This window comes from Hydra vulgaris, chromosome 09 (assembly GCF_038396675.1).
Source record: "Hydra vulgaris chromosome 09, alternate assembly HydraT2T_AEP".
Classification (NCBI taxonomy): domain Eukaryota; kingdom Metazoa; phylum Cnidaria; class Hydrozoa; order Anthoathecata; family Hydridae; genus Hydra; species Hydra vulgaris.
Window position 1 is genome coordinate 23,405,072 of NC_088928.1, and position 27,429 is coordinate 23,432,500.

At 27.8% G+C, this 27,429-nt stretch overlaps 1 non-coding gene across 1 annotated transcript in view; it reads right to left on the reverse strand.

The window, feature by feature from the left end:
* Positions 1-882: 882 nt before the first annotated feature.
* Positions 883-27,429, reverse strand: part of LOC105843149 (uncharacterized) — a 53,942-nt gene continuing 27,395 nt past the window's right edge. Inside the window, exons 3-4 of the transcript XR_010640728.1 lie at positions 9,867-10,031; positions 883-1,401 (exon numbers count right to left, since the gene is read on the reverse strand). This is a non-coding gene — a transcript (uncharacterized LOC105843149). The remainder of the gene's footprint in view (positions 1,402-9,866; positions 10,032-27,429) is intronic.

Here is a 27,429-nt window from a genome sequence, read left to right on the forward strand (position 1 = left end):
CAATTCATTTTCTTGCAATTTCTTGAACATTTTATCAGTACTGCACAACCTTCAGTGAAAAGTTCTTTTGTCAATAAATAATCACAAAAGTAAAGTTAATATTTCTATTAGTGTAACCACCCTGATTGTGGTATAACCACCCTGATTGTGGTATAACCACCCTGATTGTGGTATAACCACCCTGATTGTGGTATAACTACCCTGATTGTGGTATAACCACCCTGATTGTGGTATAACCACCCTGATTGTGGTATAACCACCCTGATTGTGGTATAACTACCCTGATTGTGGTATAACCACCCTGATTGTGGTATAACCACCCTGATTGTGGTATAACCACCCTGATTGTGGTATAACCACCCAAAATATATCTGAATAAGTAGCAAAATTAAGAAATATTTTAATAAAGATATAAACACTCCTTCGTACTTGATATAAACACTCCTTCGTGCTTGATGTAAACACTCCTTCGTACTTGAATCTTCCTTACATTGTAAAAATGGACATTTTATTTAGCTTTGATAAAGTGCTCAGTGCTATAGGAACACCTGTTGTACCTCTGTAGAGGTACAACAGGTGTTCCTATATTTTCTTTGAAACAAACAGTGTAATAAAGTAAACAAAATTACTACAATTCTCAGTACCTTTTTGTTACCAAAAACAAAAAATAATTTTTTGCAAAATTTTTTCGTTAAAAAACTTTTTTTTTTTCCACATACCCATGTGGAATAAAAAAATAATTCCATGAAGAGGTGATTGCTTTTCCAGGTGAAGACAAAATGGTAAATGAAAAGTAAATGTTATTTTTAAAAGAAAAAATTTTGAAGACAAAATTCTTTTTTAAAACTTACAATACTTTAAGAAATCATAGCGTAATTTCTAATAAAAATTATAAATACATTATTATATAGAATATATTTATACATAAATATAATTTTAAAATTTAAACAAATGTATCGTTATCACAATTAATAAAAACAATCGAGTAAAACGTTTGTAAATCTAAAATAAATTGTATCGTCAATCCAAATAAAAGTAAATTTCACAAAAACGTCCGCGATGAGAAGAAATAAGGTGGTAAATTGCTTTTACGAATTCATTTTAATAATTTTTAGTACATTTGAATACCAGTATATCTCATACTTATAGTTACAACTGCTCTTTCATCTTCATAAGCTTTATTTATTGAAGACATGATATTGTTTTTTGTAGAATTTGATTTTAATAACTTGTGAGATGGCACCTTCACAAGCAAAATAAACGTAAGAACACTGGCTATAATTAAGATAACAACTCCAATCCATGATAAGATATACGACCAACATTTGGTTCGTCCGAATTCCTTCCACATTTGATCAAGTTTATACTCAACGTAAAACATGCCACCGAAACTGCAAATTGCTATATATATATATATATATATATATATATATATATATATATATATATATATATATATATATATATATATATATATATATATATGTATATGTACATACATACATACATATATATATATACATATATATATATATATATATATATATATATATATATATATATATATATATATATATATACATATATATATATATATATGTATCTACATTCATACATACATATATATGTATATATGTATTTACAGTACTGTGAATAAGTTTTAGACCACTTACATTTTTTCAAAAAATCCTGGAGAATTCTTCTCTATAATATTTAAGTTTGTAGTTCTAAATTATAAACTTATTAAAACACATGTATTTTACACAAAATATGGAATAATTACAAACTTTTTAATGTCAAACTTCATAATAAACTCTTAATATTTTCTATGTCCTCCTTTTGTCTCAATCCGAGCCAATATTCGCCGGGGAATAGATTCATATAAGTTAGTTATAAAATCCTGGGGTATGTTGTGCCATTCTCTATGAAGTACTTCAAAACATTCTTCAGCATTTCGAGGAGCATGTTCGACCTTCTTTCTCTCCAGGTAATCCTAATTATGCTCAATTGTATTCAAAACTGGGCTCTGGGGAGGCCAGGTCATCAATTCCAGTACTCCTTCCTCTGCCATTTCATTTGGATAACTTTTTGCCTCTCGGAAACAATGTTTTGGGTCATTTTCCTGCTGCAGAATTAAATTATGACCTATTAGTCTCATTCCGGATGATACAGCATGGTGCCTTTGGATATCTTCATAACGTTCCCCGGTGAGTCGCCCCCTATTTTGATCAAATCACCTACTCCAGATGAAGATAAACAGCCCCAAACTTGTAAGGAGCCTCCTCTGTGTTTAATAGTAGGGTTTAAACACTCGGGCTGATAGGCTTCTTTAATTCTTCTTCAAACATATTGGCGTCTTTTCGTTACAAAAATTTCGAATTTGGACTCATCGGTGTACAGATCCCGATTAAACATTTCCTGGGCCCAATCTTTGTGTTGTTTTGCATATTTAAGTCATTTTTCTTTATTGCCACACCGTAATAATGGTTTTCTAATTGCAACACACCCTCTTAATCCCAATTTAAGTAGGTGCAGTCAAATAAAAGAAGAGCTGACATTTTTCCCAGTTGCTGTGTTAATGTCTTTTGCCAGCTCGGTTGATGCTTTTTATGTAATTCTTGAAGATAGGGTTTTTAAATGTTTATTGTCATCTTTTGTTAGCTTAGGAGGTCTACCACTATTCTTTCTATCTTCAAGGAAGCCAGTTTCTCTAAACTTTTTAATGATTTCTGTAACAGCATTCTTCGAATATCCTGTTTTAAATGTAGTTGTTATGACACATCATTTTAATAAATAAACAAACAAATCTCTCATGATTCCTCATCAATTTTGTTTATTTATTCAAAATAATATATTCTTTCAACTTTTCTTATATATTGTTAAACTTAAGTACGCTTTAAAAAAATTAAATAGGAAAAAAATTGTAAATACGTCTAATTATACAAGTAGTCTAAAACTTATTCACAGTACTGTATATATGTATATACATACATACATACATACATACATACATACATACATACATACATACATACATACATACATACATACATACATACATACATACATACATACATACATACATACATACATACATACATACATACATACATACATACATACATACATACATACATACATACATACATACATACATACATACATACATATATATATATATATATATATATATATATATATATATATATATATATATATATATATATATATATATCTATATCTATCTATATATATATATATATATATATATATATATATATATATATATATATATATATATATATATATATATATATATATATATATATATATATATATATATATGTATATATATATATATATTTTTTTTTTATATTTTTATTATATAATTTTAGTATATAAAATATGTATATATATATATATATATATAATATATATATATATATATATATATATATATATATATATATATATATATATATATATATAATAATAGCGACAAAATAAATAGCACAAATCGATGTTTAATATATAATGACATATTTTCCAGAGATCTGTGTTTTTTAGATCTAAACTTTTTTAGCCTTTAAAGTATTAGTTTTAGAAGATAACATTACTGAGTAAAAAAAAAATACTAACTTACTTACTTAAAAAAGAAATTCGATCATATAAATGATTTAGAGGTACAGATTAAGGGGGCAATTTAAATAGCACACCATGTAAAAGAATTATCATTTTGTCCCTTTGCTATAAAAATCATAAAAGTTCTTTGTATAAATAGTTAAGAAAACTTTATTTGAGGTAAATTACTATTTAGTGAGGTGTCCTTTTGAGTCAATAACTGCTTGAAAACCACGGTCCATTGACGAGATTAGTTTTTTGCATTGTTTAGGCGTAATGGTGTTCCAAGCAGCCTTATAATCAATCCGAAATTGGTCTAAGTTTGTTGCAATTGATCGATTTTTTATAAATTTACTTTGAACGATTTGATTTTTAATTTTTTGTGCGCCAGGAAAAGGATTTAGCTTAGCGATACGGAAAATGGCAGCGTTTTCTCTGGGTGTTATCTTTCGTTCGCGAGACTTGCGTTTTTTGTTGCTTAATGAACTAGTATTGTTAAATAAATTAGTAGCATTGATAACTTTTTTACGATAACAACCAAACCTTCGAGCTATTTCAGAGTTATTCTCGATATGCCTTTACTTGCCCTCAAAAGATATCTGCTCCACGTTAACCTTATCCCATTGATGAAAGAATATGATTTTTGCAAAAATGAATTACAAGTTTACCCTTAACATACCGACTATAATAATTTTCTTTTGATATAATACAAGAACTTTTTTTTTTATATAAGAAAAAGTAAATGGGTACTATTTAAAATGACCTCAAAAATATAAACGGAACTGCTAAAATGCTCAAAACAAACAATTTTGATAGTTACAAATCGTATCAGATAGCCAGACCGACAAAATTCTCGACCTACTAAGTTGTTCTACAAAAAGAACATCTATTAAAAAGTGGAACTAATTTTTAGATAACTTACTAAGGCCTAACTTACTAAGACCTAAATTGTTTTTAACCAATTATAGTATCTTTATTTAGCAACTGATTTATGACTTTTTCGTTTTCGACCAATTTATTTTTCGACCTATTTTATAGATTTTCATTTTCAATCGGTTTGAGATAAATTCGTTTTCAATCAATTATCTCTTCTGTGTTTTTGACGTTATTTTTTTAATTAATAATCAATAAGTTTTCCAAGCATTCATTGAACCTTATGCCTCCCGATTCTGAAGACAACGCCTCAAATTTGACTCGTATTCAAATCAACAACAAAATATACATAATACTACCGGAAAGGCGTAGTTATAAAATTGAAAATACAATAGGTTAAATATTCAGAAGTTTAAAAATTCAGTAGGTCAAAAATGCAGTAGGTAAGAATATTAGTAATACATGTTTTAATTAGATGTAAACATAAAAATCAAAAATCGTCGGTTGAAAATTAAATACGTCATATTCTCAATGATTTACGATCTAAAATTATTATTTCTGTATGTTTAAATATGATTTTATATAACCATTGTTTGTTTTTTTCTATGTTTATTATATGGTATATATCTCTTATATATTATGTATTATATACATATATGTGGTATTTGGATATTTAAAATTATATTTAAATAAATAAAAAAAGAACTCACACACACACACACACATACACTGTGTGTGTGAGTTTGAACTTTCAAGTAAACTTATGTGTGTGAACTTTTTTACTTGGAGCCAAGCTAAATTCGACACATTATCAAATCACATAGCCTTTCAGCAAACAATAGTTACTCGTCTCAAAGTATAACGAAGTCATAAAGTTATATATCATATCAATCACTGCTTTATTTATTATCAAAAAGCAGCTCCGTTTCATCTCCAAAGATTAAAGCATCTGTGAAAAGAAAACGCATATTATTGGGTAACTACAGAGCCTCAGGACGCCACGCTCGCAAAATGTTACGGAAACAACACCAAGCCACATATAAAGAAGCAAAAGTTTATTAAATAGACCATGTGCACATTCGGAGCAGCTAGTTAATTACTCAAAGTCTGATACAAAGAAACTGCATGCACCCTAGGGTTCATCGACGGAACAACATTAGGCGTGATAAACACTGATTTTTCCAAAGCCTTTGACAAAGTATTTCCCGAACAACTCCTACACATATTAATACTCTGATTAGAAGAATGGACACTTAAAAAGAGTAGTCATTGATAAACCTTGGAGTTGAAATATGTTCCACCACGGGTACCACAAGACAGCATACTAGGTCCTCTATTGTTCATCTTTTTCATCAATGACCTACCAGATAGCGTTGCTGACCCCATCAAAATATATTCAGATGACAGAAATATCATGGGCATCATGAAGGCAAATTCGGCGTGCAGACTCTTGTTTGCAGTTTACTGGTTCCATAGATGGCACATGCACCTTAACACTGAGAAATGTAAAGTAATGCATGTTGGACTCGCAAAGAAGTCCAAATAAGAGTACTTTATAATGAATGTTGATGGAACTCGTAGACAATTAGAGTTAACTACCACTAATCTTGAAATTTTTGTCTCGGATAGCTTAAGCAGTTTGCCAATCAAATGGCTCAAGTAACAAGGTGATTGCTTTTAGAATTTTAGGATTCATTGCCAAGAAAGAATTAAAAAAAAACTGATGAGCTTTGTGAACATTTAATTGGGATTGTTATGATTACACCATCTTATTGACAAAATTTTTTCATTTATTAGAAATATAGCATATTTACATTTTAAAAAAAGAGCTTTTTAAAAGGCTAAAAATGATTGACAAAAAGGCTTAAAAAGTTATACTCAGTGATTTCTTTTTTCCCCTATCTGTGGATGATAAAAAATGCTTCAGTACGGCTGATTAATTTATTGCTAAACTCAGAACACAACTATGTGATAAAGTTATTTAAGTATTACGTTTTTTAAGCTCATATTTAACCAGAAATAAATAATTTTAATATGTATCTCACCAACTTTAAGCACTGTACACATTTATACATAAGTGAATACATACATATATACATACATAAATGCATACATACATACATACATACATACATAAATGCATACATACATACATACATACATACATACATACATACATACATACATACATACATACATACATACATACATACATACATAAATACATACATTCATACATACATAAATAAATACATACATACATACATAAATACATACATACATACATACATACATACATACATACATACATACATACATACATACATACATACATACATACATACATACATACATACATACATACATACATACATACATACGTACATACATACATACATACATACATACATACATACATACATACATACATACATACATACATACATACATACATACATACATACATACATACATACATACATACATACATACATACATACATACATACATACATACATACATACATACATACATACATAGATTTATACTTCTCCAAGGAATTTATTTTTTACATTTTTAGTGAAAGGGATCATTTCTGCGATATAAATAAAAAGGTTCATTTTGTCAAAATTTTTGCCATTTTTTGTGTCAGTTTTCAAACATTTTGTCACATCTTATCAAAAATTTTGTGGAATATATTCTAAAAACATGGTTAAGGCAACATTGGACAATTTTCAGGGGGCACATTTAAACGTATTTGGACGTACTGCGCGTCTCTTAACAATCTTATCGGAAAATTAAATTATTAAAAATTAAACAAAGTTTGGGTGCACAATTATAAAAAGAAATGTGAAAGGTAAATTTAAAAATTCTAGTAAAACATGTTTTTATTAAAAAAATGAAACTAAGAGAAGGTGCAGATGTATTTGGGTTCTCTTAGAGTACATTGACTTACAGAATAAAAATGCTTGGAAATAATAAAAAATTAAAAAAAGAAAACTTTTCAAGTTTGTTGAAAAGTTGCATGGTATGAACGTGTTTTTCTGTGTAATTTTTTAGAAATATATATCAACATAGCCTTTTTTTGAAAACTAGAATTATGGAACTTTAATTTTGCATGGATTTCTTTGATGTAAAATTTATTATGATAGTTGTTTTTAAAAACTTGTTTGTTATTTGGACATCAAGTATATATTAAAGAAATGCTGGATCACTTCTCTAAATAGCCTCTTGCTTTTAAAAACCTTTTTACTACATGCCAAATTTCATTGAAAAAAAGCATGCCTAGACACCTTAAAACTATACCTCAATTAGGTAAAGACTTGTTTGTTGTTTGGACATCGAGTATTTCAATCAATCAATCAATATATTTACACTTTAATAACTGCATATATATATACAATAGTGAGGGACATTTACATGCAGTTAAAAACTGATGTTGTGTAAAGACCTACGATGGTTTAAAACAGTTATTGTAAAATAACAATAATTAGTAATAATTATATTAATACTAATAGTAATGATAATAGTTAATATAATAGACAATCATAACAAAGTAGTAAATTAATAATAATAATAAATAGTAATAATAATAGTGGATTAGCAGCAATAATAAAAGAAAATATTGTATTATTAGTAAGAAGAAGACAAAGTTAGTAGAAAGTTAAGAATATAAAAGACTTTTAATTTTTATTTATTTTTTATAATTTTTTTTTATATCAAATTATAAATATTATTATTTTTTTTTTATAATTTTTTTATATCAAATTATAAATATCATTATTTTTTTTATAAATTATTTTTATATCAAATAATTTTTTTTTATATCAAATTATAAATATAATATATATCAAGTGTATCTAAAGAATTGCTGGATCATTTTTCTAATATAGCGTCTCACCTTTAAAAACCTTTTTCTTATTACCAGCTAAATATCATTAAAAAAAAGCTCACCTTAAAACTAAAAACCCAATGAGGTAACTATATCTTGGTTTTAAAAATGCTATACACAGAGGCAAGGAAGTAGAATGTATCAGTAATAAAAACAATGATGTTAAATATAGATTATATAATTGAATTAAATAGTTGTAACATAGTTTGCATCTGCAATGTCAATATATTTACCATTATATTAATATATTAAAATAATGGTAAGTATTGCAAATATTATTTTTCATTCATCAAAAAGTAAACTACTTTATCTAATTAATTTTCTCGTTATCATGGGTCTAAAAAAAAGTTTGTGTTTTATAGTGAATGCAAAAAGTATTTAACTGATATTTATGCATTGTCACAATTAAGCATTAACCCAAATACAGAATGTAGTACAGTTTGTAGAAGTGGACATATTCTTCTATAATTTACAAAAAATAGTGGGTTGTTAATCAACTAATCGTTAATCTTCGTCATTCAATAGAACTCAGATTTTAGATGCACATAGAGTTATACCTTATAATCAATGCAATCATTCATTAGATTATAACAAAAGACGCTTTTCAGCTAGCTTTATTGTGCAATATTGTGAACATAATTATTTTAAGTATGGTAAAATTTTGTCATTTTCACATAGTGAATTAAGTATTGCCAATGTTTCTGTCTTAAAACCTGTAAAAACTGTAACTGATCTTTTCAATTTTGTTGACTTATCACCTGCAGAAATAAGAATTTGTTCTTATATTTCTTAGTCTTTTATTAGTTTAATGGAAACAGACGAGATTCATTCAATTTCTATTGCATCATTAATCACTAGATGCCTGTTTTTCCCTGATAAGGTTAACTTACATATTGTTGTTTCTATCTTATCTGCATTTGAACACGATTAATTTGTACTTTATTTAAATATATACATTTTAACATTGTTGTTTTTAATTTGTGTTTGTTTTTCATTTAAATGAATGTTTGTTTAAATGTTTACTAATGACAATTTAGACGATTGTTTTTTGTAAGATTATAACAAACATATATGTTTATATATGTTCATATATGTTCATATATGTTCATGTAAGTTTTTATAAAAATATGAAGTTTTAAGAAGCGTTTTTTGTCTTTTTATTATGTTTCCTAAACTGCTCCAATGTTGTCCAAAACTAACCTCTCTTGTGGGGTAGTTTTGGACAATGAGTAGCTTCGTTTTTAATAAAAAAAGTAACTATAATTTATTTGAGCTACCTCGCTTTTGCTTTTTTTTAAAGAATTAATAACTAAATTATCTTTTTCAGCAAATATACCAACTTTTTTTTCAAAGAGTACAAAAACTGTAGTATCTTTTTGAAAAAGTGTCCTACTTTCTCCCCTGCCTACATATTCACACACACGTATATACATATTTTGAATACAAAAATTTTTCCAATAGTTTAAGTTCATATTCATACCGCTTGATGAAGCAAAAATTGTTGTTAAAGAAGTCAAGTTTTTCCAAGCATCGGTTTTGTTACGTCTTAGCCACAAACAATTTAACAGAAAAAATGCAGTGAGAGCAAACAATCCACTTATCAAAAGTAAAACTAAGACAATGTCTCGATGGTCACCGTTTACATCTGCCAATAAAAATTAAAATTCATTTTAAATAATATATACTATATACATATATGTATATATGTATACATATATATAAATATACATATATGTATATATATATATACATATATGTATATATATATATATATATATTTATACATAGTATATATATATATATATATATATATATATATATATATATACATAGTATATATATATATATATATACATAGTATATATATATAGTATATATATATATATATATATACATAGTATATATATATATATATATATATATATAGTATATATATATAGTATATATATATATATATACTATATATATATATATATATATATATATATATATATATATATATATATATATATATATATATATATATATATATATATAAATATATATATATATATATATATATATTATATATTGTTGCATTTGGGAGTACGGAAAGAAAAAAATGATTCTTACGCCAACAAATACGTCACTTTTATTTACTTTTGACTTTCGTTCAACATTAGCGTGTTGCCAGAAAGTTAAAACCATTAGTTAAATTACAAATTAATCGTTTTTTAAAAAACCGCAAAAACGCAAATTAAATTGTTTTTCAAACATTCTGAATGTTTTTAATAATATAAACAATGTTTTTATTTTTATTCTTTTTAACAAAATGTTTTTATTTTTTTTTTTTTTTTTTTTTATAACTTGATTGACTGCCTGCCCCAACCAAATATATATATATATATATATATATATATATATATATATATATATATATATATATATATATATATATATATATATATATATATATATATATATATATATATATATATATATATATATATATATATATATATATATATATATATATATATATATATATATATATATATATATATATATATATATATGTATATATATATATATAAATATATATATATATATATATATAAATACTTTTGATTATTTATTACTTTTAACATTAATTTTAATTTTCGTTTAATTTATTTTTCATAATAGGAAAATATGCTGTTATTGAAATATCGGCCGTTAATAAAAGTAGTGGAAGTTTGGAAAATAGCCGTCATGTCAAAATAGCCGTCATGTCAAAATAGCCGTCATGTCAAGAATATCAATTAATAAAAGTACTGGTAGTTTAAGAGTCTTTAAAAAAAGTACTGCAGCCGTATTCACATCTCTCCGTTAAGCTTAACGGAGCTTTTGTCTAAATTTCCTCACAACATTTCTAAGTAAAGAAACGACGAAATTTCTATAAATTCGTTTAAATAAAACTAATACCAAAATAAAACATTTATGTTTAAAAAATTATATTTTTAAAGAATTTTTTTATTAATGTAGTTAATGATAAGTTTTTGACTAACGCTCCGTTAAGTTTAACGGAGCGTTAGTCAAAAGAGATGAGAATACGGCTGCTGGTAGTTTTTCCCATAATAAAAGTACTAGTAGCCCTAGTTCCTTTGTTCAGTAACAAATGAGTTGAAGCCAGAGTTGTTTAAAACAGGTTCCGCAACTGATGTAAAGTCTATCATTGTGCGCCCAAATTATGCTATTTTCACTGCACATTAGGGTCTCAAATATAAGCAATTGAGCAAAGAAATAGCAACAAAAAAAAAATTTCACGGGACATTTTTAACAGCTTTGGTTAAAAATAGTTAGTATTAGAAAAAAAATTTGACACCAAATAAAGTTAAAATAGCAGTAATAAGACAGAAAACACGGAAAATTTCATGAAAGTATAAGTTCGCTATAGCCAAGTGAACATGATAATACTTTTAAATAATAACATTGATAAGCTGGACTAAAAACTGAATGGCATTTATAATTTCTTTAAAAACTAAAGTCAGTTAGATTTAAAGGTTATTTTCAGGATCAGACTCGGATTCCCCGACTACTTGCAAAAGAGGACTTAAAAGCTAATTCCTGGTTTCATTGGAAATAGGTTGTAAATAACTATTCTGTTTTTTGTGTTTTATTGAAAAACTTCTGACCACAGAGTCACTTGAGCCCATCAAATGCAAAACAAGTCTTTGAAACCATCAGTCCATGAAGTCTTCTGGCATGGTCAGATCTGGTCAAGCGCATAAAAGCATGGTGGGTTTTTCCTGGCTCTTCATTTGTGAACTTTATAGGAAGGGGACAGTTTTCAACCAAAGCCTTACCATAACTGAGTACTTTGAGGAGAGTTGGTGTGATCAGAAACCATTTGCAATGATCCATGTAGGTTGCTTTATTTTTATCACAATGTCTTCCAAATGCTTCAGCATCCAAGGCAAATGTACAAGCTAGAGCACTTTATATTATAACCAGGTTTTTAACAAGAGATTTAAGAATGTCACAAGTTTGAGCTGCGAAAGTTGGAAAGAACTTAATAATTTTAAAAAATCATGACTAAAATTGATACCTAACTTTATTTTTGATTCTAAAGTTGTACTGGAATATTTTTTCTGAAAAGTTGCCTCAAATATTTTGCATGCAGGAAAAAATCTCTTAAAATATCAATTATATAATTGCTAGGTCCATAAGCCATCAAACTGCCAGCATCAGACAAAAAAATGTTTTTTAAATTTTAACATTCATATCATACCTGGATTATGAAATGTTACTCTTGCAACATTTCCTATTGTTGTTGTGCCGGCTATACCTTCTCTGCCCTGATCAACAATGAAACCAAGGTAGTCTTTAATCAAGATGCAAAATGGCCTCAAAGGAGCAAATTACAAAATGCAAAATACTTGCTCCATATTCCAAATCACCACCTTTGACAGAAAAATCTCCAGATGGATTTGACATGTGTTTTGATGACTAATGGCATAATATGCTATTGCTAGTTGATTGAAAGGCAGTCAGTTGGTTCAGAACCTTTCCATCGATTATGCAGAAAATACCATTATATGTCACAATCACCTGTAAAATTAATAGCTAAACTAAATATCTCAGAAGATCCATGCACCACATTTTTTCTCACTTAAAATAATGAGAAAAAAATTAAAGTGCTTTACTTTTGGAGAATCCACCAGAATGAGAATGAAGGTAGAGAATTTCTTCTTAGAGTCTATTTCATAAGTTTAGACTCAGATTCAACTACTCTAATAGGACAACATGAACTACCACTGTTAGTATTTTTTTTGTTCTAAAAAACCAAACCATTGTTGCTTTCATTTCTGGCTTGAAGTGGAACCATTTGTTAGACAAGGTATGCTTTGCCATCTGGAGCTTTCCTACTTTCATCCTTTAGATGGAAGGTACCAAATAAACCAACTCCATTTAGGCCAAGTTTGAAGTAAAAGCACAGATTCATAGATTCCTGAACAGAGAAGCCATTCAAGTAAAAGGATATCTTCCAGGAATATCCTAAATTATAAGAAACAAATAGTTTTATAAGAAAGTTGATTCTTATGTCTTAAAAATTTTAAATTTCTTTATACCTGCATTCTAGATTATTTTTTTTTTACCTTTTGAATGTGTGGTCCAAAAGGTTTTGAAGTGGAAATTTTGCTGTCAATGCATCTAATTGGATTCCTTTAGGTTTGCAGTCTTTTTTTGCCTGAAGAACCTGAAATTAAAATTAGGAACCTAAATAGAAAGTACATCAGCCAAGCATAGGTAATTATTCTTTTTTCAACAAATTAAAGAATCACATAATATATTTCACTTACAGCATTATAATTTGGCCAGATTTTTTAAAAGTTTTTACACATTCCTCTCTAAGTTGACAATATGTTCTCTTGGAAATATTGTTATTGAGGATGAAGGCAAGGAAATCAGTTAGTGTTTTTAGGCAGGCATCTGAGGTGGAGGCTTCAGAGCTGCCTTTAAGTCTTTTTTAACAATATCTTTAGTCTAATTTAGTAGTTTGCGGACCATCAACCCCAGTTTTGTTGGAGATTGAGCTGCAGCTAACAAAATAGCATCATTTTCATGATTAGCACAAACTTCTATACTAGAAATTTGCTTTCCACGGGGAAAGCAACTATCTCCATGGAAAGCGACTTTCCCTCAATTCATAATTTTTTTTAATTTAAAAATTAGGAAGAGTAAAATTCTTGGAGAGAAAGCTTCTTTTTGTTGCACCTTCAAAAAGCCTGTCAATGTGGTAGGAATTTTTCTCGTATGCTTGTTCTACATTGACCAGAAAGCTTCTGATTCTTTTTCTGAGCTCTCCCAATGTGTCATCAACCTCCTTAAAAGTGACTGATAGAGAAGAAAAGATAAAATTTTCTAAGAAGTTCAGCTGACTTGGAACATCATTAAACCTCAGCCCACTAGTTTGCATAGCTTTCAGAAGGTCTACTTTTGCAATAGGATATGTCTGATAACCCACTAAATAATGAGCTAAGAACTAAATTTTGAGTACCAACTAGGGATCGCTAGTTTACAGTATACTAAAAATTTAGTATACAGTTTACTGTATAGTATACCGTAAAGTATACTGTAAAATATACCGTAAACAAAACTTTTTTTTTGGCGAAGCCGTATTATCGTTTATCAAAAGTATTAACGGTTTACTTAAAAAAAATATGTTTTTTTTTTCATTAAATGTTTTTGTTTGTGCGTTTTAATATAATATTTAATCTAACTTTCATTATATACAATATTTTTTTAGACAGTTATAAAGTAAGGAGCAGCACAAACAGCGTGGTATAAAAACTTATTGGTATAACACAATAACAAATTAACAAACTAAAATAAAAAATATTTAAAAAATAAATAAAACAAGTAAAAACAAATTTTTAAAACTCTTTTTATATGTTATTAAAACACAAACTTTTTATATGTTATTAAAACACAAACTTTGCAATCAATTTTTACTGATATGACTGTTTTATTTTATTATCAATCGGCTGTATGCGTGGCTCGAACCATAGACATTTAAATTACGAAGTTAACGCCTTATCTAAATATGCTAATCACGTACATAAGTAAGATTGTAATTAATATACTTATTTTAAAAATTATTATTCTTTTTTGCATATAAAAAATAAACTTAATAAAAATTGACTAAATTAATTGACTTATTACAAAACTAATCATTGATTATTGTTTTGTCATCAAGCAAGAGTATGCATGCAAAATTTGAAGAAAATCTATTATCAGGAAATGACTCAAAAATTGATTGCAAGATTTGATGCTCACAGACAAACAAACAGACAAAGATTTGATGCTCACAGACAAACAAACAGACAAAGATTTGATGCTCACAGACAAACAAACAGACAAAGATTTGATGCTCACAGAAAAACAAACAGACAAAAATTTGATGCTCGCAGACAAACAAACAGACAAAGATTTGATGCTCACAGACAAACAAACAGACAAAGATTTGATGCTCACAGACAAACAAACAGACAAAGACGACGAGTTAATAAAAACAATGCACAGTGGGACAAAATCGAGTATAGCTATTCTAATAATAAAAAACTACGAAAATAATTTTTGTGCCCAAATTATTTTCGTAGTTTTTTATTATTAGAATAGCTATATTTATATATAAAATTATTTAATAAAGTGATAAACATGTAATTATATAATAAAAAAAAAATGTTAAAAAAATTAAATTTTGGTGAAAAATAGGAAATATTTTTAATGGACAAGAAAACTTTTATCAGTGTAAACATCAAAAATATTACTTTTCAATGCATGTATTTGTCATAAAATAACTTTTTTAGATTTATATTTACAGAACTTATATATTATAACAGTAATGAAAAATTTTGTAGGTATACTTTGTGTACAAAACATCTTTTTTACATGTTCAGTATTTCTTATCAACTGACCATCAACCGAAGACCAATCTTTTGTTGTAACTTTTTTTATTGCAAAAAGTAGCAAAATATTCATGATGCGTGACCATTTAAATACATTTAGCATGAGATTTACATTATCAAATGTGTGGAGGATATTGGAGGATAGTTTATCTGATAGCTAATAGTAAATGTTAGCAGCAAAAAAAATATCGAATACTGTCTGTTTTCGATGCATAAAAACTTATGATTACACTTAAGTTAAATAGTTTTTAAAAGTCTGAGCGAAAAAAATATTGTGAATTAAAGTAATATATTTTAAAATGTAAGTCAATTAAGTTGATTTAAAACAATATTAGCGTAAGAAAGTTGATAAATAAAAAATGCAAAATAGCGTTTTGGAACACATGTAAAAATAACGTGTAAATAACCGCATAAAAAAACGCTTACATTATTATTTAATGTTTTTAACTAGATATTTGCTCTAATGAACATGTCTTCACCATTATGACAAATTTTTACCGTGCAATGCCGACATTGATTTTGTGGTATTTTGGCACACTCTGTCCCACTGTGCATTGGTAAAAACACTTTAATTATATAATACAATACATATTGTATAGCTATTTAATACATTATGAAAATATAATTATTAAATTATCAAGTCAGCCCAGAAATATTTCATAAATAAAAGTATATAGGTATACTAAATGGTATACTAAAATTCAGTATACCAAATATACGGTAAAGTTTACCGTAAAGTTAGTATACCGTATACTGTAACCGGTTATTCCTAGTATCAACGCTTTAAAATTGGACAAAAAATAAAAAAACTACAAAAGTTCTGTTTTGATTTACGGCTGACGCGTCGTCGCGATGATAAAATTTTGGCGCTAACGAAAATCTATTTAATTATTTTTTAATTTGGTTCCAAAAAAAAAAAAAGGTCCTCAAAACTAAAATTCACCAAACTGAATTATAAAAATACCCGACTAAATAAAAAATGATACCCTATCCATATCTGCCCCCTCTTCCCCTTCCTCACACACAGACACCCTCCCTTAAAATTACCCCTGGCAGTGTGTGAAAACAATTTTCACGTACCGTTTCTATTACAGGTTCATTGATGGCTAATTGTAGACTTTGTACTGTTAAATATTAGTAGTTTTTGTATTAGTAAGTATTAGTAATTTTATTAGCACAAAATGGCAGAATTTCTTGTACCTTTTTGTGTTTGCATAATTGTTCTTTAGTTGACCAGGAAAATATTATAGAGCATCACTTTCTCGAGATTGTAATCATCTTTTAAGTAATTTAATATGTCCTTGCTTTCTTTCTCTATAAATTGTTCTTGCTCTACACTATTTATTCTTAAAATTAGTGCGATAATAAAATCAATATTGTTATCATCATCAAATAAATTTGTTCTCTGAATCTCTGAATTTGATTGTAAGTTAAAAATAAGGGTTAGGGTTAGGGATTAAGGTTAAGGGTTAGGGTTAGGGATTAAGGTTAAGGGTTAGGGTTAGGGATTAAGGTTAAGGGTTAGGGTTAGGGATTAAGGTTAAGGGTTAGGGTTAGGGATTAGGTTAAGGGTTAGGGTTAGGGATTAATGTTAAGGGTTAGGGTTAGGGATTAAGGTTAAGGGTTAGGGTTAGGGATTAAGGTTAAGGGTTAGGGTTAGGGATTAAGGTTAAGGGTTAGGGTTAGGGATTAAGGTTAAGGGTTAGGGTTAGGGATCAGGGTTCAGATGCTTTTGCATCAGTTTCAGCTTTAATTAAATAAATAATATCACCAAACAATCAATTGATTATTGATATAAAATAATTTTTTTTTTAAATGTGATTTAAGAATTTATAAAACTCGTTAAAACGTAAAGAAAATTTGCCCTATAAAAATCTTATTTTAAATCATTTTAATACTCAAAACTGGCATTGTTGCCATATTTTTGTTGTTGTTGTTGTTGTTGTTGTTGCTGTTGTTTTTATTATTTGACAATAATATAACAATTTAATAACAACAAAAAATGACAACCTTAAATCATAACTACCCATCCGGCAGATGGTCTTAAAAAGACGTCTTTTGAACGTTTAAAAGACATTCAGAACGTCCTTTGAACATCATTCAAAAGACGTCTTTTTACGAGCAAATGCTGGCTAAGTAAAAATAAATATTGACTGCATTTTAAACATTGTAAGAAGACAAATACATATTTTTTTTCTCAAAAATAGTAACTATAATTAAAGATTAAATAAAAGTAAAAAAGTTGTATGTAAAGACCTGAGTACACTTTTTAGAATTGCAGGCGTTTTCATTTGTTTCCGTTAAACTAATAGAGAACTTGAGCGACCGTTAAAAAAAATCGTAAACTGCTTCAACTGTTTCAAAACGGAAGAAGATAAATGGTATTCTATTCCTGCCTTTAAGTGTCCGTTTATTAACCGTGTCCTTAATTTTTTTTAGTTACATTTCCTCTATTATCTCCGCTAACTAGTTTAATTAAAGTTTAGTTAACTAAAGATTAAATAGCTGAGAAAACAACTTATATGACTTAAAAATGCGATTTTAATACTTTTTTAATCAGAAAAACCATATCTGATAGTTTAGACAATATCATTAAACGCAATGCATTGACGCAGGTATTAGTGTGTAAATATTTGTTTGAAGCATAACTTAGCATCTAGCTATCAGCGTACACCAAAGATTTTATACACCGCATATGGTTTGATTAGCCTCTTACATTGTTTCAAAAAAATGTTAAAGGCAATGTATACCATAAACACGCAACGCATTTTTGAATAATTTATATGCCGGAGGCCTAGTTTGCAGCGCAATTCAATACGTAATTACTGGATAAACAATTTAAAATTAGTAAACTTCTAGAAGTTAATAAGTTTTCGTTAGGAAACGTTTGTAACCTGATTTAAAATTAAAAAAATTCGGGAGTTACTAAAATATTTACGACGGGTGGGACTCCGTACTCCGGGTATAAATAGGGGCTCCTTCACTCTAGCTTTGTATCCAAAATATTATATATATATATATATATATATATATATATATATATATATATATATATATATATATATATATATATATATATATATATATATATATATATATATATATATATATATATATATATATATATATAAACTGCTTCTTCAGACCATTGAAGAATACATAATTCAATGTACTTCATTAACTGGGGAAAATATCCAAGTATACAGTTAACATGGAGCGAAAAAAAAAAATATTTGAAATTAAACAAAAAAATACCGTGACTATAGAATTCAAACTCGTGAAATATAGAATCATCACTTAACTTACTAGGCCGTAGACTGCATAAGTAGTTTATCCATTTTGTTTTCGCTCCATATTTGGTTTGTACTGAGATATTTGCCTCCATAACTGAAAAACATCCAACTATCACTATTTTAGTTCCCGATGTGGGATATTTAAGCATTTTAGTTTTACAAATTTGCTTTCGAAATGGCATATTCAAACATCCTGTCATTTCATCCTGTATTCCGTTTCAAATATACGATTAGCAACTATATATTTATATTGTTGTTCACCATATAACATGGTTGTTAACCATATAACATGTAGCCTTGTCTCTAATTGGCTTTTATTATGATAAAACTAGTTACGATAAAAAACACTGCTCTAAAAAAGTAGTTTCCATCTACTTTATTTCTATGGACTCCCTAAGGATATAGAGTTAGGTTGATGTTTCCTAGAGCAACATTGTGTTTCCTAAAAATTCCAAACTTTTTTGCAATTGATTTTCTTTTATCAAAAGTTGCACAATTTGAAATTTTTGAAACATTTACACTGCCTTCATGTTGTATTATCATATGCGTTGCTTGATTCAACGTATAACGTATCTTTTATAATTGGTTCAGTATTAACGTCGTCATTATTTGATAATTTATTAATTACTTCTGTTTGAATGCTGTTATTATTCAAGGATTTCTCTTGATATAAAGACAAACTTGTTAGTTTATATTTTTTCTAATACTAATTTTTTTCATTTTCTAAACTACAGTTATTTTTACTTGAAATATTACTTACCGTGTATGGTCTTAACCAAAGCTTCACAATTTTTCCACCTGTCATCACATTTATGATTTTGCAATTACATTATTATTCCAACAGCAATACTACTCTTTGTATTGACTCTTTTATCATTGTTATCGCGTTTTTGCCTTATTTGCCTTATTTGTGACTTTTGGATGCTTTTGTAAGCTTCATTGAAAATACACTTCTTCAATTCATTCATTTCCAATCGTAGGAAAAAAGTTGTACTCTTCTTCTTATTCTGTAACTTCAGGGGTTCCTCAAGGTTCTATCCTTGGCCCTATACTCTTTTTAATTTACATTAACGATCTTCCAGATATTCTCACATCTAAGGTGGCATTGTTTGCTGATGATACTACCATTTATTCTTGTCGTGATAAAAAACCAACACCCTCTCATTGCTTGGAGGGGCATTTGAGCTTGAAAAGGATCTCACTTCTGCTACAGCATGGGGCTCACAGTGGCTGGTGAACTTTAATTCAGATAAAACTCAATTTTTTTCAGCCAATCATTATCGCAATAATTTAGATCTTCCTATATTTATGAACGGTGATGTACTCGATGAGTCACCTACTCTTCATCTTCTAGGATTAACTCTTACTTCCAATCTTTCTTGGAAGCCATATATCAAATCAGTTGCAAAACTAGCATCTGCTATGATTGCATTTCTTTATCGCGCTCGACACTCTCTTACTTCGGATTCTATTCTCTATCTCTATAAATCTCAAATCCGGCCTTGTATGGAATACTGTTGCCATATCTGGGGTGGATCTTCTAATGATACCCTTTCTCTTTTAGACAAGGTGCAAAAACGCATTGTAAACATAGTTTTACCTGCTCTTGCAGCCAACCTCCAACCATTATCACATCGTCGTAATGTTGCTTCTCTTTCTCTTTTCTACAAATACTATAATGGGCACTGTTCTAAAGAGATAGCGTCTCTTGTGCCATTTACTAAAATTCATTCTCGTGTTACTCGTCATTCAATTAAGTGTCATCCTTTTTTTGTGACTGTTCCTAAGTGCTCCAAAAACGCTTATTCGTCTAGTTTTTTTCCTCGAACATCAGTTCTTTGGAATTCGCTTCCTTCATCTTGCTTTCCTGATTCATATAATTTGCAATCTTTTAAGTCGTCCGTCAATCGTTATCTTGCTCTACAATCTTCATTACACCAAATACATACTTCTTTACACCAAATAACTTTTCTCTAAAAATATAAAAATATATATTCATTTATTATATTGATTTTGAAATTGGCTTTTAATTTATTTGCATTATTTCCTAAAAAAAAATTTATAAATTTATAGGAAATAAATATTAAACTAGTATTACAAAAAAATGGAAAATTGGAAACTTAAAAAAAATATAAGTAACGTGATTTAGGTCTTTTAGGATCTGTTTTAAAAGTATGTATACCGTATTAAAAATAATTTTATAAAAATTTAAATAGCCGTTTATGAAGTTATCTTATATACAATGTACATACCTTTAAAACATATATTTGTACATGTATAAATGTATGTGAACATATTCCAAAACACGATAGTATAAAAATATAATATTAAATATACTTCTTACCTTCACGCAAAATTTATTCAGATGATGCAAACTCAGATGATACAACTCATAATATTTCTTTTTCTTCGAAAGTTTCATCGCCTTTATTAATAGCTTTGGGTATATAAATTTTTTTTTTTAATTATTTAAGTCAGTAAATTCATTATTAAATATTTAACATTATGTATACATTAAAAGATTATCTTTATTTTTATGAAACCACAGTAATTAGTACGTTTAAAAGTAATTACAAAATACAACGTGGTTTGATTTCAAAAATTCGTTTGCCGCAAAATATTTTGTGGGAGTAAAATTCACATAATGGAAGTAAAAATTTAAAATGAGATTTTTAAGTAGGAGTAAAAATTTAATAAACAATTTTTACTAGGGAGTAAAAACTTAATGTAAAAAATATAAAACATCTTATGTTAAAAAAATATTATATGTTGTATTTAAGTTAGACATTTCATTGTAATGAATCATTTTTGAATATAACTTGTTACTATTTTCCGTCTAATTTACGAATATCTTTATAAAATTGTAAGGGTCTGCCGAAAAAATTTCTGTCAAGAACCGCTATAATATTGAGAGCAACACTGTGTGTGTATATATATATATAACTATATATATATATATATATATATGTATATATATATATACATATATATATATATATGTATATATATATATATATATATATATATTTATACATACATATATATATATATATATATATATATATATATATATATATATATATATATATATATATATATATATATATATATATATATATATATATATATATATATATATATATATATATATATATATATATATATATATGGTTGTAGTGATGCTGAAGTTTTTGTTTTTTTTGAAGTTCATATACTACCAGGTCTATAAGTATGAAATGAGCTTTTTTTTTTTCAAAACAAAACACTATTTTCTAATGAAAAAGTAAAAAAAAACTTTATTCAAAGTATTTGCCATTGCTTTCTACACTTTTTGACCACCTTTCTGGCAATTTGTGTATACCACGCCAAAAAAAACTGATCGGTTTTTGAGACAAACCATTCGAAGACCCATTTTTCGACTTCTTCGTCGAAGTTGAAGTGTTGCTCATTCAATGCGTGTCTTATCGATGAAAAAAATGGTAGTCGGAAGGAGCCAAGTCTGGTAAATACGGCGGGTGAAGTAACTCTTCCCAGCCAAGTGATGTTATCGTTTCCATGACCACTTTTGCTGTATGACTCGGAGCATTATCATGCAATAAAATTACCTTTCCGTGTCTTCTGGCCCATTCTGGTCGTTTTTCGATCAATGCATGGTTCAAATTGATCATTTGTAGTCGGTAGCGTTGCGTATCAACAGTTTCGCCAGGTTTTAGAAGTTCATAATACACCACTCCTTTCTGGTCCCACCAAACACAGAGCATTGTCTTTTTTCCGAACCGATCAGGCTTTGCAGCCGATGTTGATGCTTCTCCTGGACTTACCCATGATCTTTTGCGTTTGGGATTCTTAAAATAAATCCATTTTTTATCACCAGTCACAATTCGATGCAATACTGACATCCTTTCATGTTGTAACAGCAACATTTCACATGTGGTTTTTCGCTTTTCCATCTGGCTGTCATTCATTTCATGTGGCACCCATTTCCCGTACTTTTGGATTTTTCCCATAGCTTTTAAACGGTCAGAAATTGCTGGTTGTAAAACATTTAACATTTCTGCTATTTGTTTTTGACTTCAAGTGTCATATTCATCCAGTATTGCTTGCAATTCCGTGTCTTCAAACTTTTTTGGTCGTCTTCCACGTTCTTCATTTCGCACATCAAAATCATTATCTCTGAACCGTTGAAACCATTTTTTGCATGTTGTTTCCGATAGAGCATGATCAGCATAAGCTTCGACAAGCATTCGATGCGATTCTGCAGCACTTTTCTTCAAATGAAAACAAAAAATTAGTACTTTCCGCAAATCATCATTTTCTGGTACAAAATTCGACATTTTTAACACGATTAAAAAATATTATGTTGTTTATACAATGACTTGATGTTTACTAAATATGTTTGACAGATATCATAGCAACAAAATAAAAATAAAAATTAAGGCTTGTTCACAACAAATGTTCTCTATCGATACATTTGTAACTCGACGCTCACTTCATGCTTATAGACCTGGTATCAAGAAAGTGTTCGATGAATCGAATTAAAGCTATAATATAATATATATGTAGAAAATAAGACTTACATGAGTTTCATTTTCTACACACACACACACACACACACATATATATATATGTGTATATATTGAACTACATATTTCTTGCCCTCAAAGCATATTTTTGGAAAAAAAAAGGAACCTAAAAACGGATCACTTTAAGTGTCTTGAGGGCAAGGCTAGCATAAATATTTATAATAAATAATTTTTTCAGAATATAGATAAATATCTGTATTTTTGATTAAAAAAAGTATGGTTTTTTTCTTTCTTCTTAAAAAACAGTATAATTTACATTTTAAATCGGCTAATAAACGTTTATTACGCGGTGCGGCGTTGTTTTTATAAACTTTTCAACAATTAAATTCAAATTTGTTATTTAGATTCATAATACAGTTTGCAAATGTATTATGAATGTATATTGAAAATAAGAATAGAAATACTCATTTTATGTACGTTTATTATTTGTAATATTTTAATCAGAATAAAATAAAACACTCCTTAAGTAATGACTACAATTAATTTGTCTTCAAAAACCACACTTCGCTTTTTTTTTACTTTTTTGCAAAATTTGCAGATTTTATTGCAAAAAATATTCCTAATATGCAGTATCAATGATATTCTGAAAAAAATTAAACATGTGTTAAAGTACCTTATATTATTAGTAAATACGCAGTTTTCAAGTGGTCTTTAAAAACAAATCATTAACAATAAAGAAATAAAAAGGTTTTTTCAAATTTACCGAAAATGTTGATTTTGTAACATATATAGTTTTTGCATATCACGATTTAATATTACTTATTAAATCAAAAAAAAATACTTTAATATTTAAAAAGATTCTTCTATAGTTTATCTAATGATTCTATTTTTTTTGGTTTGTGTTTTTTTTTCTTTGCTAAGGAGGAAAGACTATCTATATATAGATAGTCTTTCCTCCTTAAAAAAAGATTATCTATAGGATAATCTTTTTTTGGTAAGACTAGGGGAGCTTTTCCCAGAAATCCTGAAAGCATAGCAAACTCTGTCAACTGATACCAATCTGTTCTTTTTTCCTCTTCGTTGTTGTAACGATGGACAAATTGCTGCATCATGCTGACGGCTCTTTCCGAATTGTCATTGACAACAATAAAGCTATTAGGATAATTTTCAAAAATTTTAAACGAAGACTTGTGTATACTTGTGTATTGTGTATGCCAGTATTGCGGTGGAAGTGAAAGCCGGTCTTTTATTCTTTCTTTAGTTAAACCACTAAAACTAAACATAAGGTAAGGAAACTCATCTACCAAAGGGGCTAAGCTTGGTGGATCAAAATGTATAACACATGGATAAGGAGAAGCTTTAATTACAACTTTTTACATCCTTTTTGCTAAGGTTGACATATTTTTATTTGCTAATTTCATCTTTCTAAAGGGTGTTGATTTACTGCAATTTATATCTGTAACTTCAACACCAACTTCAGTTAAAATGGTACTTGTCACTTTTTGCAAAACATTTGGCGAAACATCACTTAACGTAGCCATTAGGGCAACTTTCCTGGCATACACATCTATTTGAATTTCTGCAGTTACTGTACAGTTAGATTGAGACGGTTCTTTTTGATAATAGTTACTAGGCTCAAAATCAGAATCATAAGATGAATCAGAACTCAAATCAGAATTGAGTTCAATTAGATTTTTATTGATGGCACATCCTTCGTTCTATTTTTCTTTCTGTTACTCTCTGCTATCTACAAGCATGAAATAATATTAATTATAACAAAATGTTTTATAAGAAAAATATTACTTAACACTTTTAATTTTTAAGTTTTACCTTTCTACTAAATTTCTTATCCTCTGTCCCAAGAATAAACTTTCTTTTTCCTTCCTGATCTTCCAAATACATCAAGTCTTCGAGCTTATTCTTGTCAGATCTTTTTTTGTCGGTCCTAATAATGTTCTTCAATTCTCGAAGAACATTATTAGGACCGAAGTTTTTCTGATTAGTAAAATCTTTAGGAGAGCCTCTTTTTTCGTTTTTTTTTTAAATTAGAATACTGCTTGTCAAGTTTAATAAGATTTTTGAATAGTTGAGTGTCACTAACAACTTCAAACCCTGCTTTTATCCAGGGTTTCTTAACATTGGCTAAAAAACTGTTAGAATCCAAATTTTCACATTTTTCAAAATTTTTACGAAGCGACCACGTAACCAAACTGATTTTTTTCGTGGTTTTTTAGGCAGTATAGATTGCAGGTATGCTAGATGTTGTAGAATATCCATTCCTATTGGAAGTTGAATGTTTAAGTTTATCTTTAGAGCCTTTTATCAGAATTTTTACTCAGAAAAATTACTCAGAAACTTCCTTATTGACCATTTCATCATTCACTGTAGTATTGTAAGGATTCGCACATGCGCATGGGAGATATGGAGATTTATGCGTTTTTTGGACAAAAACGTAACTTTTTGTAAAAGTTCCAGTCACAATTGGTTTACTTTATCCAGTCAGACTTTTTTTCAAAGCTGCCGTTTTGCAGGATCTATAGACTGTTTATTAAAAAAAAAAGCTTTCGGGGTAAGTTGACAAATTTTCCACGGGGTAAGTTGGCTCATAGCATTTACTATGGAAAAAAATATTTATTTTTATAAAACTATTTTTTTTTTTTTTAATTTTTAACGATATAGAAAATATTTATTCTTACAAAAAAATTAAAAAAAAATTTTTTTTAGTTTTTTTTTTCACAGATAAAAGGTTGGCTACTGTTTGGCTTTTATACGGACTAATATTTGGTACTAGCTAAAAGTAATATTAAATTTTTTGATAAAATTGTTGCAAAAATTAATTTTAAAAAAATTTCTATTAATTTTGCACTTAATAGTGCATTAATAATCATTTTTATAGTTTGCGCCAACTTACCCCGTGGTAGGGTAAGTTGGCGCAATTTTTTTTTTTTTTGAGGGTCCGGAAAGACCCGAAGAATTTTTTTTTGTAAATGAATGCAAATTTTATAAGACACCCTAATCCATACTCTTTAAGACTACACTTTCATAGAGTAAAAACCGAGCCAACTAGCCCCGGTCTCCCCTATATTTGTTTTTGTTCATTATACATTATTGAGATAATTTAGATAACTCTCTATCTTAAATATATAATATACAAATATAATTGTTCAAGTTTCTTGCAAACTAGAAAATATCTCTAGCTTAGTTGCTTTAATAGTTAACAAATTCTTTTTTTTTATTCTTAACTTAAATTTGTTTTCAAACTTGCACCTTTCGTTTCCCTTACACATATTTATCGCAAAGTTTAGTATTTATCAGTATCATTAATCTAAATAACTAAGAATATATTTGTAAATATTATAAAAGCCGGAAAAATACTTAATATTTTATTTTAAAGTTTGCTATATTTTATATAGTTTTATTTCACTTGTTAAATGATTTATACAACACATTATATCTTAATATGTGTTTCATATCGCTACTTATCAAATTAAAAATATTGTAGTAATAAGTTAAGAACATATTTTTTTTGTGTGGTAATGGTATTAAACATACATAAAATGAGTAATTCTATTCTAATTTTAAATATACACCTTTGCAAACTGTATTATGAATCTAAATAACAAAGTTTGAATTTAATTGTTAAAAAGGTTATAAAAACAACGCCACACAACGTAATAAACGTTTTTAGTTGATTTAAAATGTCAATTATACCGTTTTTTGAGAAGAAAGAAAAAAAACATACTTTTTTAATCAATAATACAGATATTTATCTATAAAAAAATTGACCCTAAAAAAAA